Source organism: Bos indicus, chromosome 16 (assembly GCF_029378745.1).
Source record: "Bos indicus isolate NIAB-ARS_2022 breed Sahiwal x Tharparkar chromosome 16, NIAB-ARS_B.indTharparkar_mat_pri_1.0, whole genome shotgun sequence".
Taxonomy (NCBI): Eukaryota; Metazoa; Chordata; class Mammalia; order Artiodactyla; family Bovidae; genus Bos; species Bos indicus.
The window spans coordinates 66254091-66278445 of record NC_091775.1 but is presented as its reverse complement, the minus strand read 5'-3'; the positions used below and the strand labels follow the sequence as shown (position 1 = coordinate 66278445).

The 24355-nt window shown below is 42.5% G+C and overlaps 1 protein-coding gene across 2 annotated transcripts in view; it reads right to left on the bottom strand.

The window, feature by feature from the left end:
- Positions 1-24355, bottom strand: part of C16H1orf21 (chromosome 16 C1orf21 homolog) — a 242356-nt gene that overhangs the window by 183059 nt on the left and 34942 nt on the right. The gene's annotated exons all lie outside the window — the stretch shown is intronic.

Below are 24355 nucleotides of genomic sequence, written 5' to 3'. Positions count from 1 at the left end.
CTTGGAGCAGAAGAGGCCTCTAGTGTGTAAGAACTTGAAGGTAAATACAGCTGCTAACTTTTAATTCATTTGTTTTTCAATATACTGTGTATCCATGCCTAAGTTTTTTTGTGCGTGGGTATAGCCACAAAGCACAATATTACAACTCTGGATGAGCAGACTGAGATTAAAACCTGAGTTCCAAAATTGGGTAAAAATATACAATTTTAAAAAGAAAAGGGCATGGTGATTATTTTTGTGTAATTCTTTTTTTTTTTTTCAAATCAGAGCTTTAACAAGCAATTTTTATGCTGGTGAATTCAGAGATCAACTGACACTTCTTTTCTCTCCATCCTCAATTCTCATTTTAAAGAATAAAAGAACTCATTAGCACAGAAAACTGAGTTAGGTTTTCTTCCTGACCTTTATAAAGCCTTTCATCCAGATGAAATTTAATTAAGTTTAATATTGATATGGACATAGCAGAGGACAGGAAAGTTAAAGCAAAAGGACAGGCAATTTGGTTATATGTTTATTTTGGTAACCTTTATCTAGCTGTGTGTGTGTGTGTGTGTGTGTGTGTGTGTCTGTACACCTTTTGAGCATGTCACAAAATATAAAGTGGGTACCTCACTGGGAATATCCCCTCTGCTGCTTATCACCATTAAACTCCAGACTTCTCATACATGCATTAAAGCATTTTTCTGTTTTGATCTTTTTAATTAATTAATCTATTTGGCTACACTGGGGCTTAGTTGCAGCATGTGGGATTTAGTTCCCTAAGCAGGGATCAAACCTGGGCCCCCTGCATTGGGAATGCAGAGTCTGAGCCACTGAACCACCAGGGAAGTCCCTAAAGCACTGCTGACAACCACTAAACTCACATATTTTTTTGGACAAACAACATACTCTACCATTATTAATACCCTTCCCTGACTTAGTGTTCCACATTACCTAGCAAGTTCTGTTTGGGATCAGGGGGAACCCAGGAAAGGGCAGTGATGAGCACCCCACCTGGAGGAGCACTGGGCTTGGAGGGCCCTAGAGAGGCCTGCACAAGTGTAGACTATGCTCTCCATTTCACTGACCCCAGGGAATCTAGTAAAGGGGTGCTTCTCTGATGGAACCCTGAGTGATAAACCTTCCATGCAAGCTCTCTGCACCATCTTCTCCATGACTGTACCAGGTACCCACCTGCAGCCTCACTGCATAATTGACTCACATGCCTAGAATGAAGCCACCACACACTCCAATTCCACCATAAAGATAAGCTCCCTCCATCTTGTCTTCTCCCTTTTACCTACACCCTGCACACCAGGCAGGAAGACTTTTATGTGATGCCCCAGATCCCACGGAAGCCTTGCTTTCCTATTTTCATGCCTAAGGGCTAGCAGACCCTGTCTCTTCCACCATGGACCTGGCAGAATGAGGTTACTAACACTGGAGGAAAAGTGTATGGAGAGTCACAGTTAGATACAAACTCACAGCAACTAATATGTTGGTTTATAAATATATCAGCAATAGAAATCTTAATTTTGAGATGATGTTGTGGTCATTGGCAAAGCTTTCTGACTGAAACTGTTCTCAGAAAATTCAAATCACAATTTTCTCGGAAAAAGGCTCCATTATCAATATCGAGGCTTCCCTGGTGGTTCAGATGGTAAATAATCTGCCGGCAATCCAGGGGACTCGGGTTTTCTCCCTGGGTCAGGAAGATTCCCTGGAGAAGGGAATGGCAATCCACTCCAGTATTCCTGCCTGGAGAATTCCACGGACAGAGGAGCCTCAGTCAGTCATTCAGTTCAGTCGCTCAGTCGTGTCCGACTCTTTGCGACCCCATGAATCGCAGCACGCCAGGCCTCCCTGTCCATCACCAACTCCCGGAGTTCACTCAGACTCACGTCCATTGAGTCAGTGATGCCATCCAGCCATCTCATCCTCTGTCGTCCCCTTCTCCTCCTGCCCCCAATCCCTCCCAGCATCAGAGTCTTTTCCAATGAATCAACTCTTCGCATGAGGTGGCCAAAGGACTGGAGTTTCAGCTTTAGCATCATTCCTTCCAAAGAAATCCCAGGGTTGATCTCCTTCAGAATGGACTGGTTGGATCTCCTTGCAGTCCAAGGGACTCTCAAGAGTCTTCTCCAACACCACAGTTCAAAGGCATCAATTCTTCGGCGCTCAGCTTTCTTCACAGTCCAACCCTCACATCCATACATGACCACTGGAAAAACCATAGCCTTGACTAGACAGACCTTTGTTGGCAAAGTAATGTCTCTGCTTTTCAATATGCTATCAGAGGAGCCTAGTGGGCTACAATCATGGAGTCTCAAAGAGTCAAACACAACTGAGCAACTAACACACACACACACACATACACCCCAATACTGAGTTCAGTGGCTCCTGGGTAGTAAGAGAGTTAAATCCTACAAATACTACCAAATAGGTTAAAAATAAAATTCAATCACCTTAATTCATTAAAAAAATACATATATGTAGGTAGGAAGTTTAGGAAGAGAGTAGTCTTATTTCAGATCCAGTGGTCACATATTTCAAAGAGGTCACTAAGAAATGGGAAAGAACAGAAGTAGAGCCAATAAATTATAACAACTCTCAATGGAGTATAACCTTTTAAAATTGTCAATCATTATATTGTACCTCTGTAACCTACATAATGTTGTACAGCAACTACACTTCAGTTTTGTTTTGTTTTGTTTTTAAAAAAGGAGACAAGAAGAGGGAGGGAACAGAGGAGCCTAGAAAGACAGGGAAATCATCAAGTCACCAAAGACAAAACTTCTCCTCAGAAAGTTTACCCCTCCCAGTGGCCACTCAGGACACCTCTCTCTTCAGGAAATGGGATCCAAGAGAAGAGGAGGCCTGAGGTTTCCCTCTCAAAATCTCAAAAGAGCTCGAGGTGGCAGCCATGTGAACGGAAGACAGTCTCTGGAGACCCAGGTCAGCACACATTCAGCAACACTCATGCCCCCAGGACTGGGCAAAAGCTACAGGTTATCTAATACAGAGTGAAGTTGAGTCAGAAAGAGAAAAACAAACATGGCATATTAACACATATATGTGGAATCTAGAAAAATGGTACAGATCAACCTATTTCCAAGGCAGAAATAGAGACACAGATGCAGAAAAAGGACACGTGGACGTAGCGGAGCGGGGTGGTGGTTGGAAGGATTCGGAGATTGGGAGTGACATGCATACACTACCACGCGTGGACAGGGAGCTAGCGGGAAGCGGCTGTACAGCACCCGGCGCTCAGCTCAGTGCTCTGTGATGACCTAGAGGAGTGGGATGGGCAAGAGAGGTCCAGGAGAGATGGGATATATGTATACAGATAGCTGATCGCTTCATTGTACAGCAGAAACTAACACGGCATTGTAAACCAATCATATTCCTAAAAATAGATGCTATGAAGGTACTAAAAGGTTAGCTTATATCCTGAAAACAATTAAAAAGCAACTAAAAACAACACCACTTAATGGCAGTTTGTGCAAATGGCAGAGTGAGCATTTGAGAAGGTCCCAAGTACTCTAAGAGGACCATCCAGGACACCTCTTAGAGAAGAGTCCCCCTAAGGACTTTGAAGGGGAAAGCAGCATTTCTCATGTTGACAAGATGAGCAAGGTAGGGTGGTGGAAGGCGTGCTGACCTCCATGCAGAGTGAAGATATGAGCAAAGTTTAGCAGATTTGACAAGGATGTCATGCTCTAAATAAATAGGTCTGAGGAGGGAGTGTCAGGAAATGAGAATGCTTAGAGAGACAGGGGCTGGATGACTGATGTCAACACAAGGGTGAAATGATCAGATTTTTGAGTTAGTAATGTCATTTCTGGAAACAGAAGGGGCTGGGCTAAGGGCAAGGAGGTTGGTATGAAGGATTCCAGTAGTAGTTTAATAGCCAGAGGAGAGATGGTGAGCATCCACATCCAAACACCAAACCAAGAAAGAAAAGGACACAAAAAATACCATTTAGGAGGTAAAATAATAGGAGTTTGATGACTATTTACATGCAGATGTTCATTAAGGAAGAAAGTGAAATCTAGGCTAATTGAGAGGTATTTGGCATGAAGAGCAATTGGGTGAATGGTAAAACCATCACCCAAATGTTATCTTTGAGGTGTTAGTGGAGAAAAAGAGGAGACAAATGAATGGACAGGACTGAAGCACAGGACAAAGGTGTGGCCCAGAGAACAGACATAAGCCAGGAAATATGCAAGTAGGAGAAAATCCCATGAATGTGAGTGTTGAGCAAAGCAGACAGTAGCGGGTGTTTGACTTTCTACAATCATGGACCCTTAAAATGCTGATCGATGCCATGAGCCTAATCCCTAAAAATGCACATTTGCAAATACAGAAAAGGCATGATTTAGAGGAAATTCATCTGTGAACTCACAGATTAAATGTTCCTAGTATAAAGTAAGAAGAGAAGAGGGCTTAGGAAGGAGATAATTACAAAATAAGGTCCAAAGGAAACTGCAAGAACTGCCGAGAAATCTATGCCTCCACAGTGACTGCATATCACTCCTTCTATAAATGGACACGAAACTGTGGGTAGTATAGATCGACAGCACTGGGCCACAAAGCAGAGTTTTAGTTTGGTGGCTTTTTTTTTTAATTTTATGGAAAATTTCTAACATATTCAAAGTAGAGGGAACAGTATAACGGAGCCCCTTGTAACCTGTGTCTGAACTTCAAGAATTGTAAACTCATATAATTTCAGTTCAGTTCAGTCGCTCAGTCATGTCCGACTCTCCACGACCCCATGAACCACAGCACACCAGGCCTCCTTGTCCATCACCAACCCCTGGAGTCCACCCAAACCCATGTCCATTGAGCCAGTGATGCCATCCAACCATCTCATCCTCTGTTGTCCCCTTCTCCTCAATCTTTCCCAGCATCAGGGTCTTTTCAAATGAGTCAGCTCTTCGCATCAGGTGTCCAAAGTATTGGAGTTTCAGCTTCAACATCAGGCCTTCCAATGAACACCCAGGACTGATCTCCTTCAGAATGGACTGGCTGGATCTCCTTGCAGTTCAAGGGACCCTCAAGAGTCTTCTCCAACATCACAGTTCAAAAGTATCAATTCTTCGGCGCTGTCCTAAATATCAGTGAAGTGAAGTGAACTCGCTCAGTCGTGTCGGACTCTTTGTGACCCCGTGGACTATAGCCAGCCAGGCTCCTCTGTCCGTGGGATTCTCCAGGCAAGAATACTGGAGTGGGTTGCCATTTCCAGTATCTACCTATAAAAGGACTATACTAAAAAATACATACCCATGACAGCATCATCACATCTTAAAAAATGATAATATATCCTTAAAATCATCAAGTATCCAGTTAGTGTTCAACTTGCCCCAATTGCCTCATATTTTTTCATTTTATTTTCAGTTCGGTTAAATCAGGATCCAAATGAGGTGCACACATTGTACTGGCTGATGAGGCTCCACAGTCTCTTAATCCACAGGTTCCCCTTGCATGTCTGTCTTTTTTCTCTTTTAAACTCCCTTACTTATTCATTCTGTAAAGTTGTTTCATTTTGTTTAATTTTGCTGACTGAATCCTTGAAGTATCATTTAAAATTTATTTTATTCCTCTGCACCCTGTGTCTTGGTACTTGGATGTAGAGATTTGATTAGATTCAGGGTCAATATTTTAGAAAGAACACTTCCTAGGGAGTGTTGATTCCATCAGGAGACATACAAGCAGGGTTTTGTAAAAGATGGGGCTAACAAATGCTTATCTGCTGTGGAAAAGAAGTCAGTGGAAAAGGCAAGGTTAAGGAATAGGAAAAAGCATGGCATAAAAGACAATGGATGATGAAAAAAGAAACAGAAAAATATCAAAACCAATCATTTCCTCTACTCATAAACCACCACAGTCTCTTGGACCATTTCAAGCAACGCTGAGCGTCTCTCCAGAGCATTCAAGGTAGTAACCGACACCCATCACAATAGTCCTAAAGGCTAAATTATTTTGCATTTACTTTGATCAAAAGTGTGAAGCATTTCCTGATTTTTAAAGTGTCTATTATTAGAATGTTCAGAATTAGAAGCTTCTGTGCTTAAAGAATTAATCTCCCAAGAAAATTCATTGAAGAGGGGTCTCTACCATATAACTCATATATTTGTCTTATAAACACAAAGTCCATATAATCACATCCTTCAACCCTGCAAGGGAAATATTTAGCCAATAGTATAACATTGACATAAAACAGTAATAAGGAGCAAGATCTAAGGTTATGTGTGCCCTTTGAATTAATTTTTGCCATTTTCCTCACATGACATTTTTTTTCTAAGGACCAGAACTTTTTACACAATGCAACTGTAAGAAACAGAGTCCATTAACCAATGCCCCCTAAGGGACACATTCCTTCTGTTAGCCTGCCCTCTGGAAAAATCTGTCTCATTGTCTGTGACTTTTCTCCTGTCCCTGCCTCAAAAGAACAAATTCTATTTCAACATCTATAGCAAGTATGTTCCGATTCACTGAGTGTTCCCGCGCACTATAATTACCCTGCCATTAGGAACAAACGTCAGCCCTAAAAACAAAGCAGGGCTTAATTTAAAGTGCAGTAGTATCAGGTTTTTTAAAAAGGGCTCAGATAAATTAGAAGGCTTTTCATTATACAATTTTATATTCTGAAAACGTTCATCTAAAAACAAGCCTGTTAAAAAACATCTATAAACACATTAGTGAGGTGAGTTTATGAGGATGAATGGACAAGTTAAAAATCAAAGAGTGCTTCTCAGATGCCAGTCTGTTGAGCAGTGACAGCCCACTGTGAAATGCAAAAAAAAGAAAAACAAACATGGGCAACATATTAAATATTTCATAAAACTTTACTCATCCATTATGGTCCAACTCAAACATAATCTCTGTGAGGACGTCTTTCCGCATTTATTATGGAAGTACCGCCATCTTTCTATCATCCCCTATGGAGTCACATACAACATTACAGCACAAAACACACTACACGTGACCACTGAACAAATACTCTATCCACACTAGGTATCCACACATATCAAATACTGTTATCACACATAACAAGTACTGTATCCACAGTAGGTATCCACACATATCAAGTACTGTATCCACACATATCAAGTACTGTTATCACACATAACAAGTACTGTATCCACAGTAGGTATCCACACATAACAAGTACTGTATCCACGCATATCAAATACTGTTATCACACATAACAAGTACTGTATCCACAGTAGGTATCCACACATAACAAATACTGTATCCACACTAGGTATCCACACATATCAAACACTGTATCCACACATATCCACACCCTGAGATTATGACAGGCGAGACAGAATCTTCTTTGCTTAGAAGACTGCTTTCTTTCTCTCCCTAGATAGGGCACCACATCGCGTCTTCGTCCTAGCATAAGTCCTTCTCGGGCTTTGTTATGTGTTTGTCAAATGCTTAGACGAAGCCCTAGTCTCAGTTTCCTCATAACGACCTGGCAAGGTGGAGAGCAGGAATACTACATATTCATTTTCATGTGAGGAAATCAGGTTCAAAGCACTGTGACTTCCCTAAAGTCTCCCAGCGAGTAAGTGCATGCCTGGGACCCAGTCCGTTTTGAGAGGCAGAGTCCTCCAAAGGGCCACAAGTTAAGCAAAGCGGGATAGTAGGCTGTACACTCCAAACTGTTGGAGGCTGTAATTCTCCGCACCCACCCCAGAGCAGTATCTTTTTTTTTTTTTAAATTTTTACAATGTTGTGCTGGTTTCTGCCCTACACTTTCATAGCAGCACTATTTACAATAGCTAGGACATGGAAGCAACCTAGATGACCATGGACAGATGAATGGATAAAGAAGATATGGTACATATATACAATGGAGTATTACTCAGCCATAGAAAAGAAAGAATTTGAGTCAGTTCTAGTGAGATGGATGAACCTAGAGCCTGTTATACAGAATGAAGGAAGTCAGAAAGAGAAAAGCAGTATTTTTATAATTGAAAGAATTTTCAGTTACCAGCTCATCTGAGAAGGCTGTGACTTATATCTGATCACGATGGGAAATGCTGCCTACTTCTCAGGACTGGGCCTTGTCCCCTCCTACCCAAAGGCTCTAACCACAGTGGAGCCCCAGCACTTCAGGCTCTAATTGGATTTCTGGGCCTGATATCCTTGTTTCAGAGACTCCAGACCAATGGGAACCCACCCTTGTCTTACCATCTCTTCTGCAGCTCTGGAAAAGGGGTCAAGTTAAAGGGACTGAATGGAATAGTAATCAAGTAGCAGGGACTTACGTACTGTCCCTCCACAGAAACATGGGGTTTGGGAAGGAGAGATGTGGACCCCAGAGGAATCAACTGTATCATTAGCAGAGAAAAGAACTTGAGGTAAAACGCTTTCCCAATGCTCCTGAAAGAACACCAAGCAGGCAAACTCTCTTTAACAGGCACAGCGTTTATAAAGGAAATCTTGCTTCAAGGGCTCCAGGAGTTCACCCTTGGGCATATGCCCATGGTGATCGCTACTAGAGATGAAGTCTCCTTCTGAGAGAGAAGGAAGGAAAGTTCACATGGTATTTATAGACTAGTAAGCTGGTGGAATATAAAATCTGGCATCCAGTGGCAAACACAACTTTGGATGTTAAAACCAGGTGGCTATTCACATCAGAACAGCTACTGCACTCTCAGTTCCAAAACACTGAAAAGCAGGTTAGGTAGGATCTAGCAGTACACGTAATAATCTCACCCAGAGCTATTTATGCAGGGCACACAGGAACGGCCCACAGAAATCAAATAACTCTGCACGTAAGGAGTATAGAAACGCTAAGTATATGATTAAGGGATTTTGCACCTAAACCGCAGGGAAGACCCTGCAGGAAGGGGCCCTCCCTTCAGGAAAATGCTTTATTCAGCTGCTTTATTCATGTTGTCTTCACATTTAAAGCCCACCATAATACTACTGTTATTTACTGACTTCGAACTGTAGTGTTTCACAGGAAGGTAGACAGAAGGGGAGAATGGAGCAGAGACCAAATAAATTAAAATGTCACACTTAGCATTAAATTATTTAAAACACTGATCTCTAGATTACATTCCGAATCACTGGCAACACGCACACAGAGCACTGAACCACCCAATCCACTGATAAGGCTGCCTGTCACATTCCTCTGATTTAGAACTTTTTTTTTTCATGTACACAAATATTTTTGTTCAGCACAGAATGTATCCAGGAAGATGGAGATAAAGATCAACTGTAGAAGAATAAGAATTTTAATCTTAATGATCAAACAAGTGGGCTAGGGTCCTAACAATATTTCTAGATCTAATCAAAGTCATGACCCTGAGAGCAAAATTAACTTTCCCAATCAGGTCACGGGATTAGAGCCAAACTGGCAAACGTCATAGGGAAGCTAAGGTTCAGTGTGAGCAAAGCTGAAACAATTCTAACTAGAACTACCCTGTCCCCCAACGTTGTCAGCACAAAGGGAGGGGGTCATCACCATTTATGAGGGTTAATTAGTGCTAGGCACTTTACAGACATAACATTTCATATAATCTTTATCATAATCTCCTGTTAAATATTATCTCTGTTGTGCACATGAGGAAATAGAAACTCAGAGAGGCTGATGACTCGGCTAATGCCACTGCTCGTAGAATCAGAACTGGTACTCAGTCCATCTGACCCTAAGATCCTTCTCTATTCAGAGATTCTGTGATTACAACTGTTAATTCACACCTGCCATTCTACTGAATATTGTGTGTAAGGCACTAAGCAATTTACAAACATCTTCTCATTTAATTTAATCATTACCATAGCAATATGAGGTGTTAATATTCCCATTTACACATGAATATATTGAGGTTAGAAGGGTTAAGCAGCTTGCAAGGTCATCCAAAGAATAAAGGAAAAGTGGGGATTCAAATCAAGTTCTCTTTGACCTAAAAATCCATGGTGCCCTCTACTAAGACTGTTCCATCCACTGACCACAATATAACTGAATGGAGTCCATTGGCTGTGTCATTCGCGGATATCCACTCATAAGATTACTAATGAATATCAATCCCGATAAACACCTGCGGCACACGAAGCACTGCAGAATGCACCCTATCCATTTCTTTTATTATTGTCAAATTCTTTAACATCTTCTAAACCATGACAAAAGATTGAATGTTATCTTGGATTTACAGCAGCTTTAACTACACGAATCAATTTCCAACTAGCTCAGAATTGTACTTTTACTAGACAGTGTTGCTCATGTATGCTCAGTCATGTCCGAATCTTTGCTACCCTATGAACTGCAGCCTACCAGGCTCCTCTGTCCATGGGATTTTTCCAGCAAGAATACTGGAGTGGATTGCCATTTCCTTCTCCAGGGGAGCTTCTGGACCCAGGGATCAAACCTGCATCTCTGGTGTTTCCTGCATCACAGGTGGATTCTTTACCGCTGAGCCACCTGGGAAGCCGAACCAGTATTACCAGGCAGTATAAGCGGGGTGGTTAACATGACTGGCTCTGTCTACTCATCTATAAAATGGGGATGACATCACTCATCATAAATGTGTACAGCACTGACACGTAATCGGCACAGAACATTGCTACTGCCCTCTTCTTTTGGAATTGGGTCTTTCGCGTCTTTCAGAGCTGGTAAGAACAAAAATCTAAGAAACTAATGAACTAATTAAAATTGTGTCATAAGACACAGAAACAGAAGCCTGGAATCAAACATCTGATTTTGGGGAGGTCTGATACCTGATTTCTAAACAAACCAGATATATCTCCAGGTGGCGCTAGTGGGATAAGAACCTCCCACCAATTCAGGAGACGTAAGAGACGTGGGTTCGATCCCTAGGTCAGGAAGATCCTCTGGAGGAGGGCAAGGAAACACACTCCAGTATTCTTGCCTGGATAATCCCATGGACAGAGGAGCCTGGCAGGCTACAGTCCATGGGGTCGCAGAGTTGGACATGACTTTTTTTTTAAGCACACATGCATAAAAAAATTAAAATATTCCTCAGTGTATGAAGGAAGAATTTAAGAAAAGCACTGTGGGAATTAATTAATGGAGAAAGAGAAGTAAAAGATGCAGCATAGTTAAGCAGGGAATGAGGAGAAGCATGGCAACTCACTAAAAATAACTCAATCACAAAACCAAGAGGAAGCTGCATTGAGGTAAAAATGAATATGTATCCTGGGAATGGAAATTTCCACCAACCGAAAGAGGAAGCTTTCTTCTATTAGAAGGCTTAGAATTTTAAGGAGGTACATCTCCCCTGACGCCTCTCCAAAAGGAGTAGGTGGAATTTCAGTTTACCCAGGGTGTTGGGTCCAAAAATAACAACAACAAAAAAAACATCAAATAGGACCCTTCAGTTCAAATTATAGGGAGAACTTGGTAAGGTTTCCCCCTGGTATCTCTGATGTATCTCTGCCATCAACATTCAAAAGGAAATGCAACATTTCTAGGACTTCATTTTCTTGGAAAATGTAGAATTTGGCTGGCCTCTCAGACAGGTTCCTTTAATTGGGGAAGGTAATTTTTTTTAACATAAATGTTTAATACATAACTTAATACATACTTATAAGGGATGTATACTTCACAAACTTTATAAAGCACTCCTCTCTCCTTCATATATAGATAGTTGTCATTCATGGGATAGCCTTTAAAGGGTCAGAAATGTTTTCCCAAACTAATTATATTAGAATATGTTTGTTCAACTTCTTAGTAAACTTCTTTCAAAGAAGCTTTTTGAATCTATCAGATTTCCTCAAGGAAAATATTCGGACAGTTTTCTCTAATACTTAAAAAAAGAAAATAATGAAATTGACATATTTTCTGGGTGCTAATCATCTTAAGGCAAGTCTCAATTATGCTAATTTCTACCAAGACAAACAATATCCACTGCAGAGAAATTAGTTATCACTTCCTCTCCCAACAATCATTTTAAAATCCAACATAGTAGACCCTCATTCTTATGAGACTCAGCCCCAATTAGAAGTAAAAAACAAGTTTAACATTATTTGGGAGGGGTAGTGGTTTCTTTAGATAAACTGACCTGTAACCAAGCTGAATTCATTTTTTAATTAATTTTTATTGGCATATAGTTGCTTTACAACTATATGTGTTGTTGTAAATGCTTTACATATAGTTTCTATATGTAAAAGTAGAAACATATAGTGTTAGTTATATGTTAGTTTCTACTGCATAGCAAAATGAAGCAGCCATACACACACATATATCCTCTTCCTTTTGGACATGCTTCCCATTCGGGTCACCACCCAGCATTAACTAGAGGTCCCTGTTCTATACAGAATGTTCTCAGTCATCTATTTCATACCTTCCCAGGTGGCACTAGTGATAAAAAACCCGCCTGCCAATGCAGGAGACGTAAGAGATCCCTGGTTTGATCCCTGGGTCAGGAAAATCCCCTGGAGGAAGGCATGGCAAACCACTGCAGTATTCTTGCCCGGAGAATCCCATAGACAGAGGAGCCGGGCAGGTTATAGTCCATGGGGTTGCAAAGAGCTGGATACCACTGAAGTGACTTGGCATGCACGCAGCACCAATAGTGCATATGTGTCAATTCCAACCTTCCAATCCATCCTACCCCCTCTTCCCTTGATATCCATATATTTGTTCTTTACGTCTGTATTTCTATTTCTGCTCTGCTAATAAGATCATCTATACCATTTTTCTACATTCCACACATACATGCTAATATACTTCATTTGAATTTCTGCTAAGTTAACAACCACATAAACCTTAAGAAATCATCAGGCTCACTTCTACTTGTTCATACTATCTTTATTTTGATCACCTTTGTACCTCTTAAGCCCAATAGTGTACTGATATGATGAATCTCAAACACTTTAAAAATCTAGGCATTATTGGCTAACATCTATTTTAACTAAATCACTAAACCTTTTCTCTAAAAAATGCAACCTCTGACTTTTCCAGTGTCTTATAAATGTGTTTGTGTTAATAAAAGGCTTCCACACAGAGATTTTCAATGGAGTGACGTAGAAAAAGACTTTTGAAGTCAGATAGCTCTGGGGTAGGATCTGGACTCTGTCACATACCAAATAGTTTTATCCTCATGGCCAAGATGAGGAAATGCCCTCGAGAGATGAAGCAATCTGCTTAGGATGGAACAGCCAATGAGAACTCCAACCTGAGCAGTGCGACTCCAGGCAGCCCAAAGATGTAACTTACCAATGAAGCTTAGCAAGAATTCTCTGTAGCTGTTGAATATTTCTCTACATCCTTGTTGCATTGAAAGCAACCATATTCCCTAGGCTCTCTCCCAGTTGTAAAGAACTTTTTAAGGGTCTAAAATATTCAAGAACAACCAAACACAGCCTACCTACTCTCGAGGGGCCCACATAAAGGAGTACAGTCTATCAGGAGTGCTTCCCAACCAGCAACTACCAATGGATTCCTCATGCGCCAAGATTCAAACCCCCTGCTCTGTGCATCCACGCCAACCCAAGCTCCCTTGCCATCGCTAGTCTTGAGCAAGCTTGTCTATGAACCCCAATGTGCCTAGCCAAAGTGATCATTTTCTACAGGTCCTGTGAAGCGAGCAAAGGATGAGAAGTGCACTATGGTAATAGAGGGGCTGCCAGCAAGAGCAGCTGGTCTGCTCTGCCCACACCAAGTCATCCAGACAAAGCACTGCCAAGGAGAACCGAGGGACTTCTCTGGGTGACCTAGACAAGTCCCGAGATCCCTTCTGGCCCTCAACTCCATGAAGGTGAAATATAATTGATTAACGAAATTTTTCTAAGGATGGAACCTGCTCAGGACTCCCAGGGTAACCCAGAGTTTGGAATTAAAGCTAAGTTCTATGTGACATGCATCAGCAATGAGGAATAGAGCCTATTTTTGAGAGCACCTACGAATGTGATCTTTTTTAGCCTTCTTAGCTTGTTTTTTCCCCCCCTCTACTGTGAAAAGCCCATAAAATGGTATTATGGCTGCAAATTAAACCTAAGTTCCTCTGGGCTCCACCCAACAAGCACACAGACAACCTGATACCTCCAGCCCTCCAACCCACCTTCACCCACAGCTGTTGTCTGTCTTTACATTTGGGGTGTGACACCAGGAGGAAAAAATGAAAAAGATCCTCAGGCATGATAGGAACCAACATACTAAGTTAAGAGAGGAGGGAAAACAAGAGCCAGGAGAAAGTTTGGGTGCTACTTCTTACTTGAGAAAGTAGCTCCTCGCTGCTGTTGTTGGTTTCTGTTACTGAAACAAGAGCCTTGGTTGTGTGTCACCGGTCCACTTTCTGAGTTCAGCCTGGAGTGGGCTTGATCCAAAGACCAAACCCCTTTTTGTGCTACCAGGGTGATTTTGCTTCCTGAAATGAATAGTTGTTGAAATGTAGCAGAGGGAGGGAAAGAGAGGAGGGAGAAGACAGAGATTCCTTCCAGGATGAGACCGACACATTTTTTAAAGTATTTTTTTTTTAATTTCACTTATTTATTTTTTTATTTCTGGCTGTGCTGGGTCTTCACTGCTGTATCAGGCTGTCTCTAGTGGTGAGCAGGGGCTACTCGTTAGTTGTGATGCGTGGGCTTCTCATTCTGGTGGCTTCTCTTGTTGCGGAGTCTGGGCTCTAGGATCGTGGGCTTCAATAGTTGTGGTTCCCGGGTTCAGGTGCTCTGAGGCATGTGGCATCTTCCAGGACCAGAGATTGAATCCGTGTCTCCTGTACTGGCAGGCAGATTCTTAGCCACTAGACCACCAGGGAAGTCTTGAAACATTTTAATATCGCCTGAACAAAAACAGCCAGAGGATTTCTTCAGCCCATGCTGAAGGTCTGCTCTTTCATCTCGTCTCCTCTTCCCTACAAACGACAGATGCCCCACGGCCGGCTTTTTCCTACCCTTCGGGTCTCAACTCAGAGGTTCTGTCGTGGGAGGGACCTTCTGAGATTCCTTCTCCTTCCACACCCAAGTCACTCAACCTCACTGCCTCAGTTTCTTGACTTCACAGAACTTGGTATCTTGTGAGCAGTTTCTTTTTCCTTGATTACAGCTGCTGCCCCTTCTTAGAACAGATGTTCCAGGATCCTCATCTGCCTTGTCACAGCTGCATTCCCAGCACACAGACCAGTGCCTACCACTGTTGAATGATCAATAAACATCCAAGGGAGAGAGACAGCTAGAGGGATAAGGGAGCGGGACAAGGCCCAGGAAGGCAGAGGGGAGGCAGAGGCAAAAAGTGGTTAACAACGAGTCAACAGGGCAACGGAGCAGGATGGCACAGGTCAGGTTGATTTTTCAACCTTCACCAAAGCCCGTTGCTAAGTCATGGGCTCCTAGGGGGTGGGCAGGACTGGGTTCGAAGCCACTCTGCCTCAGACCACACAAGTGATGGCTTCTCTTTATGCTGAGTATTTTTACTGGGCAGTCAACTTTGCCACACACTCTGCTACACTCCCCATGTGTGTGCACCTTCCAAATCTTCACGCTGACCACTCCCATTTCTTCCCATCTCAGATTCAACCTTTACTCTCAACTGATAGTTATCACCTACATAATAAAGAAAAGAGATGCCATGATGAAAGAATTACCCTACCTTTACAATAACTCCGCCAACTTAGCTGTATCTATTCCACATACTCTGCCTTCCAGCTGGTTACAATGCCAACAGTATTCCTTCTGCTAAGGCCAACCTCCCCACCCCTTCTCATCTACCAACGCTGTCTCTCCTGCATCGTTCTCTTTTTTCCTGCATCATCAGCACCTCCCTTTCTGTTGGATCATTCACATCCTATTTTTCTCCCCTTGTAGCCCTGCTGGGCTTTGGTTCCCACCACACCGCTACCCTTGGATTTTTTGAGTTCTTCCCATAGGTAATGGGAGTCACTGGGAGCATCTCTGTAGGCAAGCAGTACGTTCAGATCTGCACTTTAGAAAGACAAGGGACACCACGTATGCACTATATGCTTTAAATCAGTCCTTTCTCCGTCCCTTGCAAAGACAGAACTGGAAAAGAAAGCCTTCTGCATACCTACTTTCTCTCTGCCAGCCCACTAGAAAGCAATGAGCACTACTCTTGGCACCTGAGCAGGGGGAAAAGGGTTTTCCTTGACTATGGTTTTGGACCAGAGTAGGGGCTTCCCTAGTGGCTCAGATGGCAGAGAATCTGCTTGCATCACTCCCTGGGTTGGGAAGATCCCCTGGAGAAGGGACTAGCTACCCACTCCAGTATTCTTGCCTGGAGAATTCCATGGACAGAGGAGCCTGGCAGGCTACAGTCCATGGGGTCACAAAGAGTCAGACACAACTGAAGTGACTAACGTCTAGGGAAGATCCAGGGCAAAGAGGATTACCGTGCACACAGCTCCCACCCCATCCCACCTCCCCCCGCAACCAGAAGGGCTGCCACCTCTGCCATTCCTCTAGAGGCCAAGAGGAAGTGGCCAGGCACTGCTGTCTTTGGCTGCGGCAGACAGCTACCTGCCTAAGGAATGGCCAGAGGAAGGGTGAATCCAGGGCTGTGGAAAAAGTTCACCCACTGTGTCTGGAGACAGTTCAGAAATAGACCATTACATATGGTTCCTCACTCTACAGACTCGAGCAAACGAAAGCATGTGCCTCTTGGGTCTGACTTGGATATCATTGATCCTGAGCTCTAGTGCCAAAATTCCATGACTTAATTAAGGTGTAAAAAAATATTCTGAGACTTGTCTTTTGATATCAAATACAATCATGAAAACCAGCAAGTTCATTATTCCATACTCTATTTTCCTTCATGAAAACCAGGAAAAGCAATGCAAAAGAGTTCCTAATAATCTTAAAGATTTTGCAAAACTCTCATGTTCTCCATTTATCTTCACCAAATATCTTAACTCACCAAAAGCCTATAAATTTTGCAAGAATGTAGGGCTGTATTTTCCCTTCTTCCTTGCAGATGCACCAGCTCTCAAAAGAAAGAATGATGAATGGGTATAGTTATAAATACTCCAAGGCTAATGAGAACCGAAGATGAACTGTAGAAAAATCTGGTATTTGGGGAGAGCTGCTGCCATGTGCTGGAGTTAACAGGTCCTGACCTCATGTAAATTCCAGAGCTATTTTATCAGATAGGAAAATGAAAGCCACAAAGTACTCATAAATTACTGTACATTCAAACTTCACCAAATATTTTTAGTCAAAAGAAGCCTGTTTTTCAAAATATAAGTAACTGACTGCTAATTGAAATATAAATTACATTTATGGACACTTTAAGGATTTTAATAAAATGGTTGTTCGTCACTTCATTAGCTGGGCAGGAAAGAGAAACATTAATCAAAGTTCCGCAAACAGTAAAATATGAAGAGGAACTCAGAGTGCAGAACATTCAGTGGAACAGGAGGCAGACTTGATTGACTGGAAACTTTCTTATTTTCTAATAGACACTTTTGTGCAGTATTACCTGTACCAAAAGGTTCCCAAGATCACAGATTAAAGGTGGATGCTGCCAGATTTAGCAGCACGCCCCCAAAAATCACCAGTTAAATATGCATTCCAGATAAACAATAGATTATTTTTTTAGTATAAGTGCATCCCATTCCACATGATGTACTTACACTAAAAACATCATTCATATTTTTAATATACTGTATTGTATTCTATCTGGCAGGTGGTCTGCTAAGTCGCTAGGACATTTCAAATGAATACTGGAAGAATAGCAAATCCCTCTAGGTACCTTGAGTTGCCGTCAGACCAAAATCCAGAAACTCTTTGATGCCAGATGGCACTAAATATGACTAAGCAGACACCTCAACCCAACACCCACAGTGTCCATGGCAACACGTTCAGAAACTGTCTGCCTGCTTTCCTAATTTAAGTTGGAATCATACAATCACAGAATTTTAGAATTGGAGACTTGCATAGATTCCTTCTTTTTATTTTTTTTTAAGAAAAAAAATTATGTCATCCTCAGCGCAAAGAACTTTCCTACAACCAATTACCAACGTGGGAGTGAGAAGAGTGATGCAGGCACCACATTTAACCACAGAAGAGCCGAGAAGAGTCCAGGGCCCCTCCAGTCCCAGAATTCATTTATTTTCTCAGTGTTAGCAACTTGTTCAGGGCCCTTTTCACAAGTGGTGATATAAGCAAAGGAGAACTGGACTGTGAGCTCCCTGAGGACAGAATGGGTATTAAATTCATCTGTGTAACCCGAGTTTGGCATTTGGTGGGCACTCAATGAATGTTTGATGAATGAATGAGTGATGGTATGTATAGTCTTAAGTCACTGATACCAAATGTGTGTTGGCTGGGGAGAGAGAGAGAGGGAAAAACTAAAGGCAGGGAGATCTGAGGGCAGGGGGATGGGAGAAGGCAGGATCGTCACAGCTCCTGCCCCAGGTCCCCCTTCCTTTTGTGCATCTGGTCCCCCAATAGTGATGCGAAGATCTCCACACTCCTTGCCTGTGGGTTTTCAAGAAGGCAACCTGATCTCAGCCCACTGTCGGCTCAGCCCCAGTTGCTTGCCTTCTCTAGGTTCTCCTTACCCATCACAGGCATGGGTAGTAGCTCATAGGTCTCACTGACCTACAGAAATAACTGCAAACTGAGTGTGTGTGGTGGGGTGGGGGGTGGGGGGGCGGTGGGAAATGAACAGAATACAAAAAGAAATGAGAACTACCAAATTGGCAAATGTTTGCCTAAGTGTCTACAAAATATTACTTTAAGTCAACAAAAAAATGCAGCTCAATGCTCACATGGTTAAATATAAATTAGGTTGAATATAAGATAAGGGTACATGCGTGAGTGCTAAGTCACTTCAGTTGTGTTCGACTCTTTGCAACCCGATGAACTGCAGCCCACCAGGCTTCTTTGTCCATGGGATTCTCCAAGCAAGAATACTGGAGTGGGTTGCCATGCCCACCTCCAGGGGATCTTCCCAACACAGGGATCGAACCCACATCTCTTACATCCACCTGCACTGGCAGGCAGGTTGTTTACCACTAGCGCCACCTGGGAACCTGGGAAGCTCCATAAGATAAGGGTGTTGTGTTAGTTGCTCAGTCATGACCAACTCTTTGCGAAGATAAGGGTACATTTTGTTAATTATCATACACCAAGAAGTATGACCAGCCTTCCCTGGTGGCTCAGATGGTAAAGAATCTGCCTGCAATTCAGGAGACCTGGGTATGATCTATGGGTCAGAAAGATCTCCTGTAGAAAGGAATAGCTACCCACTCCAGAATTCTTACCTGGAGAATTCCATGGACAGAGCAGCCCAAAGAAATATAGTCCATAGGGTTGCAAAGAGTCAGACACAACTGAGCGACTAACACTTCATTTCACTTCACGAAGTACGACCAGCCCTGTCCATGTTCCCTCCTCCCTCCATCTGAAGCTATTCGAATGTAACTTACCTGGTCGCTCATCTCCCACAGCATTTAGAAAAAGAATCATTTCTCCTGGTCCCTTTTAACCTCCTATCCTCTTCCTTCTCAACACTACTCATTGCATTAAAGCCCTGATTTTAAATGCTGCTTCATGCAGCAAATTTGTAGGATTTCATACAATCTTCTACAGTGATATACCATATGGGACAGCTAGAGAATTCAATGTAAGTTTGTTGGGGGAAATTCTAATGACTAAAGCACAAAAAGAGTCACAAATACTAAAAACAGCTTTTAAGGCATGCTCATCACTTGTAAATTACTGTGTTCAGTGGGGGTACTGACACCTCACAACACCCACTGAAGTGGGTGGGATCTATTACCATCCTCCTCTTACAGACTAGGGAACTGAGACTTAGAGGAGGCGAAGTATCTTGCCAGAGGTCACACACTGAGCCAGGATCTAAACTTGGACAACCCGGTCCTATCTGGAGGGGTGGAGGAGGGCAGGGAAGAGGTATTCCTGGGAGGTGGAAAAACCTGAGTAAGGTTAGAACAGAGAGGAGCAAGCTGGCTAGAGCTCGGGGGCAAGGCAGGCCCCAATCCATATTTTAAAAGATCAGGGTTAGCATTAACTTGCCCCTTTACAATGCCCTTCCTCACATATTGTCCAATTTAATCTCACATCCACAGTGAGGTCAATAGGACTGACCGGGATTGACATCTGAGAACATGTGACCCAATCACATGGGATGGAGCCAGCAGTCACAGTAAGTGTCCAGGATGCATGCATGAGCCTTGTTCCACTCAATGAGACCAGATGAAAACAATGGCACAACACTTAGTAGAAAAAAGTAAAGACTAAGATACATTTTTTTTTTAATTTTAGAAATGCGAGATGACCATAAGTTCAACACATGCTCACAAATACTATGCTTCAGCCAGTGCTTCTTTAAGATACAGACTTAGTTAAAAGGCATACAGACGGCCAAGGGGCACATGCAAAGTTGTTCAACACTGCTATTGGAGAAATACAAATCAAAATTGCAATGAGGTATCACCTCGCATCAGCCAGAATAGCTCTCATCAAAAAATCCACAAAGAAATGCTGGAGAGGATGTGGAGAAAAGGGACTCCTACACTGTTGGTGGGAAGGAAAATTGGTACAGCCACTATGGAGAATAGTATGGAGGGTCCTTAAAAAACTAAAGATAGAGCTACCATATGACCCTGCAATCCCACTTCTGGGTATATATTTGGAGAAAAACATGACCCCAAAAGATACACAAACCTGAATGTTCATTGCAGCACTGTTTACAATAGCCAAGACACGGAAGCAACCTAAATGTCCATGGACAAAGGAATGAGTAAAGAAGATGTGGTACATATATACAATGGAGTATTACTCAGCCGTTTAAAAGAATGAATTAACAATGCCATCAGCAGCAACACAGATGGACACAGTGATTGTTATGTTGAATGAAGTAAGTCAAAGACAGAGAAGGAGAAATATTGTATGACATTCCCCATATGTAGAATCGAAAAAGAAACGATACTGATGAACTTACAAAACAGAAAGAGACTCACAGACTTAGAGAATGAAAGTAAGGTTGCTGGTGGGAAGGATGGGGAGAAGGGACAGTTAGGGAGTTGGGGATGGATACGTATACCCTGCTATACTTAAAATGGATAGCCAACAAGGACCCACTGTATAGCACAGGGAACTCTACTCGATGTCATGTGGCAGCCTGGATTGGAGGGGAGCTTGGGGAGAATGCACATATGTATAGTAGGGCAGAGTCCCTTCACCGTTCACCTGAAACTATCATAACATTGCTAATTGGCTATACCCCAATACAAAATAAAAAGTTAAAAACAGATGAACATGTAATTAAGAAACTATGGTCCATAATGGCCCTTCCATGACCACGACGTCAGAAAGACCTCAGTTTCATTTCCAGCACGTCCACTCACTAGCTGCATGGCCATGGACTGGAAATTACTTCCCTCTCAAGTGCAGTTTCCCCATCTTCCAACTGCGGCAGTAAACTCATCCTGGAAGGACTGCTGGGAGACTGAATGGGAAAACGCAGGTTTTGAGGCTGGCACAAAGCCTGGCACACTCTGTTAATGCTGGGCTTCATTAACTCTTGTTATAGCTCTCTCCCAAGGTCAGAACACTGTTATTCTAGATACCACACTCAACTTGTGGTTCCACATTTTGTGAGAGACAGGGAAAATTTATAAAATGTTTGGGAAGGGTTATTAGGAGACAAGGTTTGAGAAGGCAGTAGTTTCATGAGTATGGACACCTGAAGTCTGAGTCTTCCCAGTTTTGTCATTGCCTCGCTCTGTGATCTTAGGCAAGGCACAACTTACCTGTGGTTTAGCTTCCACTTGTAAAGTGATGAGGGTTAAGATATAAATTCTAATTGACTTCTAAAGTATCATTCATCTCCAAAAGTCTTTAAATATTATGAATCCTGCCTAATGAGAACCTTTTAAAGGAAGTAGATTTTCCAAAGGAAGACAGAATTCAGAAGCTCCACGATACAGTTTTTAAAATAATAAAAGCAGTCACATAAAAGAAGAGTACACTGAAAGTGATTTAGAAGAAACAAGGAGAAAAGTAGGCCCAGCAGGAGAGACGCTCAAAGGAAAGCAGATTTTGGCTTAAGCTAAGGAAAAAGGAATTTTCCAACAACAAAAATTATTCAATAATGGATATGTGATCATTCAAGATTCTGAGATCCGCAAGGGCAGGACAATACTGTATTCGCCTTGTATTCTTAAGTCCAGGAAGTGGCACAAAGGAAACACTGAAGAAATGATGGAGAGATGGATGGACGGGTCCATGGAAGAGTAGATGGGTGGGTGGATGGGTGGGTAGCTCGGTGGACAGATAGATGGAAGGGTAGGTGAATACTGGGTGGATAAGTGGATGAATGCATGGAAGGAGAGGAAGGAAGAAGGGGATAAAAGAGGAAAGAAAGAGCTGCCTTAAGAGGTAGTGAACCTCCCTTTGCTGGGTATGTTCAGACATAGACAGCTAGATGGCCATCTGTAAGGGGTGCTACAGAATGGATTTCTGTCCCGTGTAGGAGGTTCCACTAAAAGTCTATGTGATATTTACTTCCTCATTTTCTCCCCACTAACTCATCCTACATAATTTTGTCAGAATACTCTTCCTAAAGGACAGTTCTTTTGATGTCACCCTCCTACTCAAAAAATTTACTAGCTCCCCATTGCCTATTCAATTAAAGTCCACAAACCTGATGTCTGAGGGCCCTATTTGGCTTTGCCTTAAGGACTTTTATTCATTTTTCAAAATCCAACCTGGATATATCCAGCATCAAGCAAATGACCACTCTTCTCCTTTCCCCCATATTTTATCTGAACCGTGCCACTGCTGTGTATTATTACACCCCATTATAATGCATTTGGTGAAAGTTCTTCTCTTTTGTGAAGCTGTGAAGCCCTTGCATGGGGGAGGAATCTTTACCTCTGTGCTTCCAATGAATAGCAGAGCACCTGCCTTTCAGCAGTTAGTCAACAGTAATGAAATAGGAATTACTTCTTATTTATCTGAAACCAGGCATTCTGTTAAATTCCTGATAGGTACTATCTGCTTGGATCTTTATAACAACTCTGTGGTCTCCATTAAATAATGAGGGAAATGAAGACTGAAGGGAAGATAAATAATTTGCACAAGACACAAAGTCAAGTAGATGGTGGGGGCTGGATTCAAATCTTGTACTGCATACTGTAAAGTCCTGGATAGGAACTGCTCTACAGTGCTGCTTTCTGGGCAGCAAGACCATCCTTGACAGTCCAAACATGCTGTCCATTCACTCATTCAGCAAGCATTTACTGAGCCATTGAGGGACAGGTCCTGTACACGGAGATCCCACCCTCAAGAAGCTTACAGTTCACTGTGTCAAACAGACAAATCAACAATGACCGTGCAGTGCAAGCAGGCTATAAGGAGGTACACGTGTGCAAGCCAAGTCAGTCGTGTCGAACTCTTTGTGACCCTATGGACTGTAGCCTGCCAGGCTCCTCTGTCCATGGGATTCTCCAGGCAAGAATACCGGAGTGAGTTGCCATGCCCTTCTCCAGAGGATCTTCCCAACCCAGGGACTGAACCTATGTCTCTTATGTCTCCTGCATTGGCAGGTGGGTTCTTTACCACTGAGCCACATGGGAAGTCCATAAGAAAGGTAGGTATCAGTCAAATTGAGGAGACAGGAACTATTAATTATAGCAATGATTTCCAATTAGCAAGTGCCCACTGCATGCTAAAGAAGTGTGCTGAAATCCAATCACAAGGCTTTACAAATAAGCTGTGATCAAGGTTACAAATTAGGCTGATCAAGGTTACAGTGCAATTGGTGGTTCACACAGTATTTTCTTATGTCCAAGTTTTGCTCTTCTTCTAGATGTGAGCCCTTGAGCAAGTTACTCACACTTTTTGCCCCTTAATTTCCCCATCTGTAAAATGAGAATAATAGTAGTTCCTACCTTGAAGGGATGCTGTCATTTTTAAAGACTAAACCTATGCAAGGCACTAAAAATGCTGCCTGGTATACAGTGTTACATAAATCTCATTTATTATTAAGTAACTTGACCAAGAGCATTGCAAGTAAATGCCTGATTCCAGTACCCACAAGTAAATGCCTGATTCCAGTACCCACATCCATCCACAAGAGCCTTCCTTCAGAACACACCTAAGACATGGTGATGCTTGAGCTGGGCTTTGAAAGGCCACTGATAAGAGCAAGGAGGGTATGATCAGCTATGGGAACAACCAATATTCCACACACCTTACTGTTGCACTTCTGCTCATTCTTTCCTCTGCCTGATATTCCTTCTCCAGCAATCCTGACCCCCTGAGATCCTACCCATCAGCCAACGAAGCCATCCTATTCGACTTCTTCCATGAACGTGCCTCTGATCTCCTCCCCCTGTACTGGGTTGATACCTCTCTGGTCAGGGTTAGTCTTGGGTATGCAGGTGACAGTTACACACTTTCACCCATA